The following is a 12809-nucleotide window of genomic DNA, read 5'->3' as shown; positions in this document are numbered from 1 at the left end:
TGAGGCTGAGCAACAGCTTTCCAGGCTAGCCCCTTCTGGGTTCGGGCTATCTGGAGACGCTCGCATATTCAGGTCAGGGCTGCGGGATGACGCCGGCAAAGACCCCCTATGCTACTTCTGAAGTTTGAGGAGTCAAGGCAAGCAAGCAGCCCCAGTCTCTGTGCGCCTGTGCGAGCAGTGCCATGGGCAGATGAAGCTGAAGAACACCGTTCCAGGTTAGCCAATACTTGGTAAGAGATATCCTGAGACGTTCGCATCTTCAGTGCAGGTCTGCTGGTGGCACCCAGCAGGGATGCCCGGGATACGTTTGAAGTTTGAGGTGGCAAGGCAAGCAAGCAGCCCCACTCTGGGTGCACCTGTGCGAGCAGTGCCATGGGCTGCTGAGGCTGAGCAAGAGCTTTCCAGGCTAGCCCGTTTTTGGTACGAGATATCCTGAGATGTTCCCTTTTTCGGTGCAGGGCTACTGGAGGTACCCGGCAGGGACCCCAGGGGTACGTTTGTAGTTTGAGGTGGCAAAGCAAGCAAGCAGCCCCAGTCTCTGTGCGCCTGTGCGAGTAGTGCCATGGGCAGATGAGGCTGAGCAAGAGCTTTCCAGGCTAGCCCCTGCTGGGTGCTGGCTATCTGCAGACGTTTTCATTTTCGGAGCACATCTGCTGGAAGCACAAAGCACAGAGTCCCGGGATATATTTGAAGTTTGAGGTGGCAAGGCAAGAAAGCAGCCCCAGTCTCTGAGCACCTGTGCAAGCAGTGCCATGGGAAGATGAACTGAGCAACAGCTTTCAAGGCTAGTCCCTTCTGGGTGCTGGCTATCTGGAGACGTTTGCATTTTCGGAGCACGGCTCCTGGAGGCACAAAGCAAGCAGTCCTGGGATATGTTTGAAGTTTGAGGTGGCAAGGCAAGCCAGCAGCCCCAGTCTCTGGGCGCATGTGCGAGCAGTGCCATGGGCAGATGAGGCTGAGCAACAACTTTCCAGGCTAGCCCCTCCTTGGTAACTGATATCCTTAGACGTTCGCATATTCAGATCAGGGCTGTGGAAGGCGCAATGCTAAGACCCCCTAGGCTTTGTTTGAAGTTTGACGTGGCCGGGCAAGCAAGCATCCCCAGTCCCTGTGCGCCTGTGCGAGCAGTGCCATGGGCAGATGAGGCTGACCAACAGCTTTCCTGACTAGGCCTTTCTTGGTAAGAGATATCTTGAGACGCTTGCACATTCGGGACAGGGCTGCTGGAGGTGCCTGGCAAAGACACCCTAGGCTACGTTTGAAGTTTGAGGTGGCAAGCCAAGCAAGCAGCCCCAGTCTCTAAGCACCTGTGCGAGCACTGCCATGGGCAGATGAGGCTCAGCAACAACTTTCCAGGCTAGCCCTTCCTTGGTAACTGATATCCTTAGACGTTCGCATATTCAGATCAGGGCTGTGGAAGGCGCAATGCAAAGACCCCCTAGGCTCCGTTTGAAGTTTGACGTGGCCGGGCAAGCAAGCATCCCCAGTCCCTGTGCGCCTGTGCGAGCAGTGCTATGGGCAGATGAGGCTGAGCAACAGCTTTCCAGGCTAGCCCTTTCTTGGTAAGAGATATCCTGAGACGTTCGCACATTCGGGACAGGGCTGCTGGAGGTGCCTGGCAAAGACCCCCTAGGCTACGTTTAAGTTTGAGGTGGCAAGGGAAGCAAGCAGCCCCAGTCTCTGTGCATGTGTGCAAGCAGTGCCATGGGCAGATGATGCAGAGCAACAGCTTTCCAAACTATCCCATTCTGGATGCGACCTTTCTCGAGACGTTCGCATTTTTGGAGCACGGCTGCTGGACGCACCCGGCAGGGACCCCTAGGCTACGTTTGAAGTTTCAGTTGGCAAGGCAAGCAAGCAGCCCCAGTCACTGTGCATCTGTGCGAGCAGTGCCATGGGCAGATGAGGCTGAGCAAAAGCATTCCAGGCTAGCCCCTGCTGGGTTCGGGCTATCTGGAGACGTTTGCATTTTTGGAGCAAGGCAGCTGGAGGCACCCAGCACCGATTCCCGGGCTACGTTTGAAATTTGAGGTGGCAAGGCAAGCAAGCAACTCCACTCTCTGAGCGCCTGTGCAAGCAGTGCCATGGGCAGATGAGGCTGAGCAACAGCTTTCAAGGCTAGTCCCTTCTGGGTGCGATCTATCTGGAGACTTTCGCATTTTCGGTGCAGGACTGCTGGAGGCACCCGGAAGGGACGTCCGGGATTTGTTTGAAGTTTGAGGTGGCAAGGCACGCAAGCAGCCCCAGTCTCTGTGCCTCTGTGCAAGCAGTGCCATGGGTAGATTAGGCTGAGCAAAAGCTTTCCAGGCTAGCCCCTTCTGGGTGTTAGCTATCTGGAGACGTTTGCATTTTCGGAGCACGGCTCCTGGAGGCACAAAGCAAGGAGTCCCGGGATATGTTTGAAGTTTGAGGTGGCAAGACAAGCCAGCAGCCCCAGTCTCTGGGCGCATGTGCGAGCAGTGCCATGGGCATATGAGGGTGAGCAACAGCTTTCCAGGCTAGCCCCTCCTTGGTAACTGATATCCTTAGACGTTCGCATATTCAGATCAGGGCTGTGGAAGGCGCAATGCAAAGACCCCCTAGGCTCAGTTTGAAGTTTTACGTGGCCGGGCAAGCAAGCATCCCCAGTCCCTGTGCGCCTGTGCGAGCAGTGTCATGGGCAGATGAGGGTGAGCAACAGCTTTCCAGGCTAGCCCTTTCTTGGTAAGAGATATCCTGAGACGCTCGCACATTCAGGACAGGGCTGCTGGAGGTGCCTGGCAAAGACCCCCTAGGCTATGTTTGAAGTTTGAGGTGGCAAGGCAAGAAAGCAGCCCCAGTCTCTAAGCACCTGTGCGAGCAGTGCCATGGGCAGATGAGGCCGAGCAACAGCTTTCAAGGCTAGTCCCTTCTGGGTGCGATCTATCTGGAGATGTTCGCATCTTCAGCGCAGGTCTGATGGAGGCACTCGGCCGATCCCCTGGCTACGTTTGAAATATGAGGTAACAAGGCAAGCAAGCATCCCCAATATCTGTGTGGCTGTGCGAGCAGTGCCATGGGCAGATGAGGCTGAGCAACAGTTTTCAAGGCTAGTCCCTTCTGTGTGCGATCTATCTGGAGACTTTCGCATTTTCGGTGCAGGCCTCCTGGAGGCACCCGGCAGGGACGCCCGGGATTTGTTTGAAGTTTGAGGTGGCAAGGCAAGCAAGCAGCCCCAGTCTCTCTGCGCCTGTGCGAACAGTGCCATGGGCAGATGAGGATGAGCAACAGCTTTCCAGGCTAGCCCCTTTATGGTATGAGATATTTTGAGACGTTCGCATATTCAGGTTAGGGCTGCTGGAGGTGCCTGGCAAATAACCTATAGGCTACGTTTTATGTTTGAGGTGGAAAGGCAAGCAAGCAGCCCCAGTCCCTGTGCATGTGTGCAAGCAGTGCCATGGGCAGATGAGGCAGAGCAACAGCTTTTCAGACTAGCCCATTCTGGATGCGACCTTTCTAAAGATGTTCGCATATTCGGTGCAGGGCTATTGGACGCATCCCGCAGGGACCACTAGGCTACGTTTGAAGTTTGAGTTGGCAAGGCAAGAAAGCAGACCCCGTCTCTGTGCGCCTGTGCGAGCAGTGCCATGGGCAGATGAGGCTGAGCAACAGCTTTCCAGGCTAAACCCTACTTCGCAATAGATATCCCGACACATACGCATTGTCGGTGCATTTCTGCAGGAGGCACCCAGCAGGGACCCCTGGGCTATGTTTGAAGTTTGAGGTGGCAAGGCAAGCAAGCAACCCCAGTCTCTGTGCATCTGTACGAGCAGTGCCATGGACAGATGAGGCTGAGCAACAGCTTTCCAGGCTAAAACCTTCTTGGTAAGTGATATCCTGAGACGTTCTCATATTTGGGTCAGGTCTGCGGAAGGAGCTTGGCAAGGACCCCCTAGGCTACGTTTGAAGTTTGAGGTGTCAAGGCAAGCAAGCAGCCCCAGTCTCTGTGCGCCTGTGCGAGCAGTGCCATGGGCAGAAGAGGCTGAGAAACAGTTTTCAAGGCTCGCCCCTTCTGGGTGCGTGCTATCTGGAGACTTTCGCATTTTCGGTGCAGGTCTGCTGGACGCACCCAACAGAGACGCCCAGGATTTGTTTGAAGTTCGAGGATGCAAGACAAACAAGAATCCTCAGTTTCTCTGTGCGCCTGTATGAGCAGTGCCATGGGCAGATGAGGATGAGCAACAGCTTTCAAGGCTAGCCCCTTCTTGGTAAGAGATATCCTGAGACGTTCGCATATTCGGGTCAGGGCTGTTGGAGAGTCACGGCAAGGACCCCCTAGGGTACGTTTGCAGTTTGAGGTGGCAAGGCAAGCAAGCAGCCCTAGTCTCTGAGCATCTGTGCGAACAGTGCCATGGGCAGATGAGGCTGAGCAACAGCTTTCCAGGCTAGCCCTTTCTGGGTGTGAGTTATCTGTAGACGTTTGCACCTTTGGTGCACGGCTGCTTGAGGTACCCGGCAGGGACACCAGGGCTACGTTTGAAGTTTGAGTTGGCAAGGAAAGCAAGCACCCCCAGTCTCTCTGCGCCTGTGCGAACAGTGCCATGGGCAGAGGAGGCTAAGCAACTGCTTTGCAGGCTAGCCCCTTCTGTTTGCGAGCTATCTGGAGACGTTCTCATATTTGGGGCAGGGCTGCTGGAGGCACCCGGAATGGACACCCGGCCTATGTTTGAGGTTTGAGGTAGGAAGGCAAGCAAGCATACCGGGTCTCTGTGCGCTTGTGCGAGCAGTGCCATGGGCACATGAGGCTTAGCAACACCTTTCCAGGCTAGCCCCTTCTTTCTAAGAGATATCCTGAGACGTTCGCATATTGAGGTCTGGGCTATGGAAAGGGCACGGCAAGGACCCCCTAGGATTCATTTGAAGTTTGAGGTGGCAAGGCAAGCAAGCAGCCCCAGCCTCTGTGTGGCTGTGCGAGCAGTGCCATGGGCAGATGAGGGCGAGCAACATCTTTCCAGGCTAGCCAATACTTGGTAAGTGATATCCTGAGACGTTTGCGTATTCAGGTCAGGGCTGTGGCAGGCGCCTGGCAAAGACCCCCTAGGCTACGTTTGATATTTAAGGTGGCATCGGAAGCAAGCAGCCCCAGTCTCTGTGCATCTGTGAGAGCAGTGCCATGGGCAGATAAGGCTTAGAAACAGATTCCAAGGCTAGTCCCTTCTGGGTGAGATCTATCTGGCGATGTTCGCATTTTCAGTGTAGGTCTGCTGGGGGAACCCGACAGGGATCCCCGGGCTGCGTTTGAAGATTGAGGTGGCAAGGCAAGCAAGCAGCCCCAGTCTCTGTGCATCTGTGCAAGCAGTGCCATGAGCAGACAAGTCTGAGCACTAGCTTTCCAGGCTAAACCTTTCTTGGTAAGAGAAATTCTGAGACGTTCGCATCTTCAGTGCACGTCTGCTGGAGGCACCCAGCAGGGATCCCCGGGATTCGTTTTACAATTGAGGTGGCAGGGTAAGGAAGTACCCCCAGTCTCTGTGCACCTGTTCAATCAGTGCCATGACCAGATTAGGCTGAACAACAGCTTTCCAAACTAAACCCTTACGGCAACAGATATCCCGACGTGTTCGCTTTTTCAAAGAATCACAGAATCACAGAATAGTAGGGGTTGGAAGGGACCTCTGTGGGTCATCTAGTCCAACCCCCCCGCCGAAGCAGGGTCACCTACAGCAGGCTGCACAGGACCTTGTCCAGGCGGGTCTTGAATATCTCCAGAGAAGGAGACTCCACAACCTCCCCGGGCAGCCTGTTCCAGTGCTCCGTCACCCTCAGAGGGAAGAAGTTCTTCCTCATGTTCAGACGGAACTTCCTGTGCCTCAGTTTGTGCCCATTGCCCCTTGTCCTGTCACTGGGCACCACTGAAAAGAGCTTGGCCCCATCCTCCTGACACCCACCCTTCAGATATTTGTAGGCATTTATAAGGTCCCCTCGCAGCCTTCTCTTCTTCAGGCTGAACAAGCCCAGTTCCCTCAACCTCTCCTCGTAGGGGAGATGCTCCAGTCGCCTCACCATCCTCGTAGCCCTCCGCTGGACTCTCTCCAGTAGCTCTTCATCTTTCTTGAACTGGGGAGCCCAGAACTGGACACAGTACTCCAGATGAGGCCTCACCAGGGCAGCGTAGAGGGGAAGTAGAACCTCCCTCGTCCTGCTGGCCACACTCTTCTTGATGCACCCCAGGATCCCATTGGCTTTCTTGGCAGCCAGGGCACACTGCTGGCTCATGGTAAACCTGTCGTCCACCAGGACACCCAGGTCCCTCTCCGCAGAGCTGCTCTCCAGCAGGTCCACCCCAAGCCTGTACTGGTGCATGAGGTTGTTCCTCCCCAGGTGCAGGACCCTGCACTTGCCCTTGTTGAACCTCATCAGGTTCCTCTCTGCCCAGCTTTCCAGCCTATCCAGGTCACGCTGAATGGCAGCACAGCCTTCCGGTGTGTCTACCACACCTCCCAGTTTGGTGTCATCAGCAAACTTGCTGAGGGTACATTCTAACTCTTCATCCAGGTCGTTGATGAAGAAGTTGAACAAGACTGGGCCCAGTACTGACCCCTGGGGGACACCACTTGTTACCAGCCTCCAACTAGACTCAGCGCCGCTGATGACAACCCTCTGAGTTCTGCCATTCAGCCAGTTCTCTATCCACTTCACCGACCATAGCATTCTCGGTGCAGGGCTGCTGGAGGCACCCGGAAGGGACACCCGGGCTATGTTTGAAATTTGAGGTGGCAAGGCACGCAAGCAACCCCAGTCTCTGAAAGCTTGTGCGAGCAGTGCCATGGGCAGATGAGCTTGAGAAACAGCTGTCCAGGCTAGCCCATTTTTGGTATGATATATTCTGAGACGTTCGCATATTCAGGTCAGGGCTGCTGGAGGTGCCTGGCAAAGAACCCCTAGGCTAAGTTTGAAGTTTGAGGTGGCAAGGCACGCAAGCATCTCCAGTCTCTGAGCGCCTGTGCGAGCAGTGCCATGGGCAGAAGAGGCAGTGCAACAGCGTTCCAGGCTAGCCCCTTCTCGATGCGAGCTTTCACGAGATGTTCGCATATTCGGTGCAGCGCTGCTGGACGCGTCCGGCAGTGACCCCGAGGCTACGTTTGAAGTTTGAGTTGGCAAGGCAAGCAAGAAGCCCAAGTCTCTGTGCACCTGTGCGAGCAGTGCCATGGGCAGATGAGGCTGAGCAACAGCTTTCCAGGCTAGCGCCTTCTGGGTTCAGGCTATCTGGAGACGTTTGCATTTTTGGAGCATGGCAGCTGGAGGCACCCAGCACGGATTCCCGGGCTACGTTTGAAATTTGAGGTGGCAAGGCACGCAAGCATCTCCAGTCTCTGAGCGCCTGTGCGAGCAGTGCCATGGGCAGATGAGGCTGAGCAACAGCTTTCCAGGCTAGCCCCTTCTTGGTAAGAGATATCCTGAGACGTTCTCATATTCGGGACAGGGCTGCTGGATGTGCCTGGCAAAGACCCCCTAGGCTACTTCTGAAGTTTGAGGTGGCAAGACAAGCAAGCAGCCCCAGTCTCTGTGCGGCGGTGCAAGCAGTGCCATGGGCAGATGAGGCTGAGAAACAGCTTTCCAGGCTAGCCCCTTCCGTTTGCGAGATATCTGGAGACGTTCTCATATTTGGGGCAGGGCTGCTGGAGGCACTAGGAAGGGACACCCGGGATATGTTTGACGTTTAAGGTGCAAGACAAGCAAGCAGCCCCAGTCTGTGTGCTCTTGTGCAAGCAGTGCCATGAGCTGATGAGGCTGAGCAACAGCTTTCCAGGCTAGCCCCTTCTAGGTGCGGGCTTTATGGAGATGTTCGCATTTTCGTAGCACGGCTGCTGGAATCACAGAGCACGGAGTCCCGGGCTACGTTTGAAGTTCAGGTGGCAAGGCAAGCAAGCAGCCCCAGTCTCTGTGCATCTGTGCGACCAGTGCCATGGGCAGATGAGGCTGAGCAACAGCTTTCCGGGCTAGTCCCTTCTTGGTAAGAGATATCAAGAGACGTTCGCATATTCGGGTAAGGGCTGCTGGAGGGACTCGACAGGGAGCCCTGGGCTACGTTTTGTAGTTTTAGTTGACAAGGCAAGCAAGCAGCCCCAGTCTCTGTGCGTCTGTGCAAGCAGTGCCATGGGCAGATGAGGCTGAGCAAAAGCTTTCCAGGCTAGCCCCTTCTGGGTGCGGGCTATCTGGAGACGTTCGCATTTTCGGAGCACTGCTGCTGGAGGCACAAAGCACTGAGTCCCAGGCTACGTTTGAAGTTTGATTTGGAAGGGAAGCAAGCAGCCCCATTCTCTGTGCGCCTGTGCGAGCAGTGCCATGGGCAGATGAGGCTGAGCAATACCTTTCAAGGCTACCGCCTTCTGGTTGCGCGCTATCTGGAGACGTTCTCATATTCGGAGCAGGACTGCTGGAGGCACCCGGCTGGGACACCCGGGCTATGTTTTAAGTTTAAGGTGGTAAGGCAAGCAAGAAGCCCCAGTCTCTGTGCATCTGTGCGAGCAGTGCCATGGGAAGATGAGGCTGAGCAAAATCTTTCCAGGTTAGCCCCTCCTTGGTAAGAGATATCTTGAGACACTTGCATATTCGGTGCAGTGCTGCTGGAGGAACCCGGCAGGGACCCCTGGGCTACGTTTGAAGTTTGAGGTGGCAAGGCAAGCAAGCAGCCCCAGTATCTGGGCGCCTGTGCGAGCAGTGCCATGGGCAGATGAGGCTGAGCAACAGCTTTCCAGGCTACACCCTTCTTGGTAAGAGATATCCTTAGACAGAATCACAGAATCACAGAATAGTAGGGGTTGGAAGGGACCTCTGTGGGTCATCTAGTCCAACCCCCCCGCCGAAGCAGGGTCACCTACAGCAGGCTGCACAGGACCTTGTCCAGGCGGGTCTTGAATATCTCCAGAGAAGGAGACTCCACAACCTCCCCGGGCAGCCTGTTCCAGTGCTCCGTCACCCTCAGAGGGAAGAAGTTCTTCCTCATGTTCAGACGGAACTTCCTGTGCCTCAGTTTGTGCCCATTGCCCCTTGTCCTGTCACTGGGCACCACTGAAAAGAGCTTGGCCCCATCCTCCTGACACCCACCCTTCAGATATTTGTAGGCATTTATAAGGTCCCCTCGCAGCCTTCTCTTCTTCAGGCTGAACAAGCCCAGTTCCCTCAACCTCTCCTCGTAGGGGAGATGCTCCAGTCGCCTCACCATCCTCGTAGCCCTCCGCTGGACTCTCTCCAGTAGCTCTTCATCTTTCTTGAACTGGGGAGCCCAGAACTGGACACAGTACTCCAGATGAGGCCTCACCAGGGCAGCGTAGAGGGGAAGTAGAACCTCCCTCGTCCTGCTGGCCACACTCTTCTTGATGCACCCCAGGATCCCATTGGCTTTCTTGGCAGCCAGGGCACACTGCTGGCTCATGGTAAACCTGTCGTCCACCAGGACACCCAGGTCCCTCTCCGCAGAGCTGCTCTCCAGCAGGTCCACCCCAAGCCTGTACTGGTGCATGAGGTTGTTCCTCCCCAGGTGCAGGACCCTGCACTTGCCCTTGTTGAACCTCATCAGGTTCCTCTCTGCCCAGCTTTCCAGCCTATCCAGGTCACGCTGAATGGCAGCACAGCCTTCCGGTGTGTCTACCACACCTCCCAGTTTGGTGTCATCAGCAAACTTGCTGAGGGTACATTCTAACTCTTCATCCAGGTCGTTGATGAAGAAGTTGAACAAGACTGGGCCCAGTACTGACCCCTGGGGGACACCACTTGTTACCAGCCTCCAACTAGACTCAGCGCCGCTGATGACAACCCTCTGAGTTCTGCCATTCAGCCAGTTCTCTATCCACTTCACCGACCATAGCATTCTCGGTGCAGGGCTGCTGGAGGCACCCGGAAGGGACACCCGGGCTATGTTTGAAATTTGAGGTGGCAAGGCACGCAAGCAACCCCAGTCTCTGAAAGCTTGTGCGAGCAGTGCCATGGGCAGATGAGCTTGAGAAACAGCTGTCCAGGCTAGCCCATTTTTGGTATGATATATTCTGAGACGTTCGCATATTCAGGTCAGGGCTGCTGGAGGTGCCTGGCAAAGAACCCCTAGGCTAAGTTTGAAGTTTGAGGTGGCAAGGCAAGCAAGCATCTCCAGTCTCTGAGCGCCTGTGCGAGCAGTGCCATGGGCAGAAGAGGCAGTGCAACAGCGTTCCAGGCTAGCCCCTTCTCGATGCGAGCTTTCACGAGATGTTCGCATATTCGGTGCAGCGCTGCTGGACGCGTCCGGCAGTGACCCCGAGGCTACGTTTGAAGTTTGAGTTGGCAAGGCAAGCAAGAAGCCCAAGTCTCTGTGCACCTGTGCGAGCAGTGCCATGGGCAGATGAGGCTGAGCAACAGCTTTCCAGGCTAGCGCCTTCTGGGTTCAGGCTATCTGGAGACGTTTGCATTTTTGGAGCATGGCAGCTGGAGGCACCCAGCACGGATTCCCGGGCTACGTTTGAAATTTGAGGTGGCAAGGCACGCAAGCATCTCCAGTCTCTGAGCGCCTGTGCGAGCAGTGCCATGGGCAGATGAGGCTGAGCAACAGCTTTCCAGGCTAGCCCCTTCTTGGTAAGAGATATCCTGAGACGTTCTCATATTCGGGACAGGGCTGCTGGATGTGCCTGGCAAAGACCCCCTAGGCTACTTCTGAAGTTTGAGGTGGCAAGGCAAGCAAGAAGCCCCAGTCTCTGTGCATCTGTGCGAGCAGTGCCATGGGAAGATGAGGCTGAGCAAAATCTTTCCAGGTTAGCCCCTCCTTGGTAAGAGATATCTTGAGACACTTGCATATTCGGTGCAGTGCTGCTGGAGGAACCCGGCAGGGACCCCTGGGCTACGTTTGAAGTTTGAGGTGGCAAGGCAAGCAAGCAGCCCCAGTATCTGGGCGCCTGTGCGAGCAGTGCCATGGGCAGATGAGGCTGAGCAACAGCTTTCCAGGCTACACCCTTCTTGGTAAGAGATATCCTTAGACAGAATCACAGAATCACAGAATAGTAGGGGTTGGAAGGGACCTCTGTGGGTCATCTAGTCCAACCCCCCCGCCGAAGCAGGGTCACCTACAGCAGGCTGCACAGGACCTTGTCCAGGCGGGTCTTGAATATCTCCAGAGAAGGAGACTCCACAACCTCCCCGGGCAGCCTGTTCCAGTGCTCCGTCACCCTCAGAGGGAAGAAGTTCTTCCTCATGTTCAGACGGAACTTCCTGTGCCTCAGTTTGTGCCCATTGCCCCTTGTCCTGTCACTGGGCACCACTGAAAAGAGCTTGGCCCCATCCTCCTGACACCCACCCTTCAGATATTTGTAGGCATTTATAAGGTCCCCTCGCAGCCTTCTCTTCTTCAGGCTGAACAAGCCCAGTTCCCTCAACCTCTCCTCGTAGGGGAGATGCTCCAGTCGCCTCACCATCCTCGTAGCCCTCCGCTGGACTCTCTCCAGTAGCTCTTCATCTTTCTTGAACTGGGGAGCCCAGAACTGGACACAGTACTCCAGATGAGGCCTCACCAGGGCAGCGTAGAGGGGAAGTAGAACCTCCCTCGTCCTGCTGGCCACACTCTTCTTGATGCACCCCAGGATCCCATTGGCTTTCTTGGCAGCCAGGGCACACTGCTGGCTCATGGTAAACCTGTCGTCCACCAGGACACCCAGGTCCCTCTCCGCAGAGCTGCTCTCCAGCAGGTCCACCCCAAGCCTGTACTGGTGCATGAGGTTGTTCCTCCCCAGGTGCAGGACCCTGCACTTGCCCTTGTTGAACCTCATCAGGTTCCTCTCTGCCCAGCTTTCCAGCCTATCCAGGTCACGCTGAATGGCAGCACAGCCTTCCGGTGTGTCTACCACACCTCCCAGTTTGGTGTCATCAGCAAACTTGCTGAGGGTACATTCTAACTCTTCATCCAGGTCGTTGATGAAGAAGTTGAACAAGACTGGGCCCAGTACTGACCCCTGGGGGACACCACTTGTTACCAGCCTCCAACTAGACTCAGCGCCGCTGATGACAACCCTCTGAGTTCTGCCATTCAGCCAGTTCTCTATCCACTTCACCGACCATAGCATTCTCGGTGCAGGGCTGCTGGAGGCACCCGGAAGGGACACCCGGGCTATGTTTGAAATTTGAGGTGGCAAGGCACGCAAGCAACCCCAGTCTCTGAAAGCTTGTGCGAGCAGTGCCATGGGCAGATGAGCTTGAGAAACAGCTGTCCAGGCTAGCCCATTTTTGGTATGATATATTCTGAGACGTTCGCATATTCAGGTCAGGGCTGCTGGAGGTGCCTGGCAAAGAACCCCTAGGCTAAGTTTGAAGTTTGAGGTGGCAAGGCACGCAAGCATCTCCAGTCTCTGAGCGCCTGTGCGAGCAGTGCCATGGGCAGAAGAGGCAGTGCAACAGCGTTCCAGGCTAGCCCCTTCTCGATGCGAGCTTTCACGAGATGTTCGCATATTCGGTGCAGCGCTGCTGGACGCGTCCGGCAGTGACCCCGAGGCTACGTTTGAAGTTTGAGTTGGCAAGGCAAGCAAGAAGCCCAAGTCTCTGTGCACCTGTGCGAGCAGTGCCATGGGCAGATGAGGCTGAGCAACAGCTTTCCAGGCTAGCGCCTTCTGGGTTCAGGCTATCTGGAGACGTTTGCATTTTTGGAGCATGGCAGCTGGAGGCACCCAGCACGGATTCCCGGGCTACGTTTGAAATTTGAGGTGGCAAGGCACGCAAGCATCTCCAGTCTCTGAGCGCCTGTGCGAGCAGTGCCATGGGCAGATGAGGCTGAGCAACAGCTTTCCAGGCTAGCCCCTTCTTGGTAAGAGATATCCTGAGACGTTCTCATATTCGGG

Source organism: Opisthocomus hoazin, chromosome W (genome assembly GCF_030867145.1).
Source record: "Opisthocomus hoazin isolate bOpiHoa1 chromosome W, bOpiHoa1.hap1, whole genome shotgun sequence".
Classification (NCBI taxonomy): Eukaryota; Metazoa; Chordata; class Aves; order Opisthocomiformes; family Opisthocomidae; genus Opisthocomus; species Opisthocomus hoazin.
The sequence above is the reverse complement of the archived record's forward strand: the minus strand, read 5'-3'. Positions refer to the sequence as shown.